Consider the following 4,229-nt stretch of genomic DNA (forward strand, 5'->3'; position numbering starts at 1 on the left):
GTTTTAAATGTGTTATAGGATCACATACTGCTAATTTAATATATAACACAATTTTATCTGTTATTGATGAATATAGTTTAAGAGATAGAATAATGGCCATAACATTAGATAATGCAACTGCAAATACTAAAGCAATAGAACACTTTTTGAAAATGATTTAAGTTTATTCGGTAATAGTGATATTTTCCACCAACGTTGTGCATGTCATATAATTAATTTAATAGTAAAGTCCGGTTTAAAATCAATGTCAGGTCATATTAAAAGAATTAGAGATAACATTGATTGGATTCAAGGTAGTAATCAAAGAATACAAGATTAGTTTAGATTTCTACAAGCATGTAATCAAAATCCTAGAGCATTAGCCTTAGATATGCCCATAAGATGGAACTCCACTTACATAATGCTTGAACAATGCATCCCCTATAAAGATGCTATAACAAATTATGTTAGTGCAAAATTAGGAACATGATTTATAGATGAAACTGATTGGCAAATTGCTGAACTTTTGTATAACTTTTTAGGTAGATTTCATGAAGTTACCTTAAAGCTTAGTGGAACTTATTACCCAACTTCACCATTAGCATTAGGAGAACTTTTAAGAATGTCTATTTTATTTAGTGAATTTAGGACACATGAGGTTTTAGGAGTTCCTATTGCCTCTATGGAAAAGAAATTTAAAAAATATTGGTCTAAATTACCCTTGTTGTATGGTTTCGGTTTTATTTTTGACCCTAGATTAAAATTAGAAGGTTTAAAAAGTGGATTAGATAACTTAGTTGAATTTTTAGCTATAGACACGACTGACCAGTTTCCTATTATAAAGGAAAAAATATATTCTCTATATATCTCTTACGAAAGTAGGTTTAGAAACACACCTCGTGTTGAACAACCGCAACAACGAGACGACAATCCGCATTCATTCTTGAATGTTTTCGGGTTGTCTAAGAAGAAGAAGAAGAAGAAGACGACGACGACGAGTCAAGGTCAAGAAGAATCTGAGAGTGGAAGTGGATCTTCATCAAGAGGTGGCAGCGGATTCAACGAGTTAATGGCGTACCTGAGTGAGGGCTTAGTTGTAGACAATAGTGAGGTGTTTGATTTGGTTGAGTGGTGGATGGCACGAACATTAACTTGGCCGATCCTAACACGACTGGCAATGGATATTTTTTCAATCCCGGTCTCCACTGTTGCAGCCGAACAAGCATTCAGTACAACAAAAAAAAGAATGGATCGACGAATTTAATAGATTAACTTTTAATTTTCAAGATGATCCTTCTGCTCCATCTTGATAATTTCTTTGTAAATATTTATTTACTTTGTAATTTCTAATTTGTATAGTGTTTATTGTAATCTTGTATAGACTTTGTAAGTTCATCAAATTTGTAATTCGTCCCACAATGATTGCACTCTTTTTTCCTTACCAAGTTTTTATCCCAATTGGGTTTTTCTTGGTAAGGTTTTTAATGAGGCAATCATGAATTACAAATTTAAAAATCAATGAAGAAGTAATTTTTTTTATATAGTTCGTTCGTGTGTTCAGTGTTCATTTCATATTTCAAATTGTAATATACACATTGTAATTATACAAATACTTATTTCAACAACATAAAAATATAATATAAAAAAAAGCAGGCAGCCGGTTGGGCATCGGGCAGCCCGACCGGGCACGGGCAGGCATCCTCTGCCTGAAGCCCATTCATGGTAATTTTCAGGTCGGGTCGGGCAGCCCGAATATTCAGACAGATCGGGTTCGGTCATCGGGCAAAAATTCAGACTTTTCGGTGGTCACGGGCGGCCCGTCCAAAGTTTCAGCACTAGTCGTGTTCGTGTCAACTCGTTTATTAATCGTATCAGAAAATATCAACCCAAATACGACATGTTTATTAATCGTGATAGAAAATATCAACCCAAACACGACATCTTTAGGCATCGTTCACTTCGCGGATTCGAGTTTTCAATTTGAGCTGAGATGTGACATTTTCTGAGAGCTTTTCACTGTAGCAGAAAAAGTTAGACGTGACATTTTCTGAGAAATTTTTACTGTACAAACCTAAAACTGAAAACTCGAATCGGTGAAATAAATAAGGCCTTATTAATCGTGTCAAACCATTTTAAATTAATATATTAATTAAATAACTAATATAATAATGACTTACTTAACACGGTCAATACAGGTTTAACATGTTTATTGGCCAATTTATTTTTTCTTTTAAGAAAAATAAATTTTTACCTATAAATATTAAAATTCATATTATTTGTATTCTACATGTCATATAAACTTTCATGTTATATCACATATCATTAAATTGTAGATGACACATATAGTTAATCATGTCAATTCGGGTCACTTAATATTAGGAGGTCAACCTTAACCTAACTTATTTATTAATCGTGTCAATCTGATTATGATTCAAACCCACTTATAATAAACTCAAACCTACTAACTTCGTGCGAGTTTCGAATCGTGTTGTCGTATCGCTACCCGAATTACCAGTCATATTATTATTATTACTATTATTACTATTATTATTATTATTATTATTATTATCATCGTCGTCATTATTATCATTATTATTATCATAATTATTATTATCATTATTATTATCATTATTATCATTATTATCATTATTATCATTATTATTATTATTATTATTATCATTATTATCATCATCATCATCAATATCAAGTTAAGATAAGAGCACCCCGATTTCATTAAACAACCTCCAAGTAAATGATAAAAACGACATTAATTATATTAGCTAACTCGATCATTTTAGAGAAGTCATAAAGATGGTATGTCATGACGTCAGGAAATATGCCACGCCACATGGTTCAAGTAGTGACTCTTCCCACGAGTGTTCAGTTGATTCACGAGTGTTCAGTTGATTCTTTTGGTTTTGTAGCTAAGTTGGTTTTGTGGGTATGGAACAACAATGTATTAACACTTTAATTTATTTATTTATTTTTAACTTGGGAGTTTTTACAGCAGTCTATTATCGGTAGTTTTAATTTTTAATTGTTAAATTTGATTAAAATTATATTAAATTAAAAAATATGTAAAATAGACTGATTTTGATATAAATTTAAAAGTTGAAAAATAAGTGACGACTTGTAATTTATTTTTAAAGGGACAACCAGATAAAATCCTTTTTAAATGATGAAAATACTTTTAATTTGGCTGTTTTTGAACTTTTCTGGATTGCGGGATACCTTTATAATGTAATCTCCTAACCTCCCTCTTTCGTTAAGGACATTTTATGGACTCTATAGGTGTGGTTGGCAGGGCTAAATTCTTGCAATTTGAACGAACAAATTAAAACTGAAAATTTTGAACCAGATGATTAATCTATGCTATGGCGTGTGTTGTTTATACACGCTCAAATTTTCTCAGGCAGAAAAATATTCAAAACAACAGTAATTTTCAGAGCATCTATGTCATTGAAAGGTTTCACTATGACAATGGGATCATGCTACTAGAAAATTCCAGTCGGCAATTATCCCCATCTCAAAACCTTTATCTGGTACGGAGTTTCTACTCCTAATTTTGAGTTTTTTTTTGTTTTTGAAGGAAAATATCATTTATGTGAATTAAAGTAGTACAATGTGAATAATCCACAAGACATAATTTCAACTGAGATCAGTTATACTGATATAACCTAATTACGCTTAATGAAAAAACACCTAAAAACACTAAGAACGAGCTCATATAAAGCTTTTTTTATACTAAAACCCTACTATTCGATAGAAACCCTACAATTTGTTTTTGTTTTTATTTTTCATTTTTTGGGTTAACTTTTAGCTTTATTTCATTTGTGTGTTTGGTACTGTTTTAGAGAGTGAATGTGCGCGTTATCCAGTAAAGTTCTTTGCTATATTGCTCTTGTCTATGCAAAAACCGGGAAGTGGGGCTTTTTGGAGCCAATTGAATAGTAATATCGATATAAACTCTAATAGAGCCTATTGTGTGATTAGTTTGGTGCAGCCAAAAATTGGCAATTGTAAGACTTGTTTGTTTGGTATTTGTGTAATTAGATTGATTTGATTGTTCAGCAGTAAATTGCTTTATTTTAGGGATTTTATTTTATTTTTGTTTTTTTAGGCCTGAGAGACAAAAAGAAAAGAAAAAAAGAAAAAAAAAGAAAAAAATAAAGAATTTATTCCTAAAAATATATAAATTTAAATTTTTATCTTTTATTTTTAATAAATATTTTTTTATTAATATAATTATT

The sequence above is a fragment of the Morus notabilis genome, unplaced genomic scaffold (genome assembly GCF_000414095.1).
Source record: "Morus notabilis unplaced genomic scaffold, ASM41409v2 Scaffold286, whole genome shotgun sequence".
In the NCBI taxonomy this organism is placed as follows: Eukaryota; Viridiplantae; Streptophyta; class Magnoliopsida; order Rosales; family Moraceae; genus Morus; species Morus notabilis.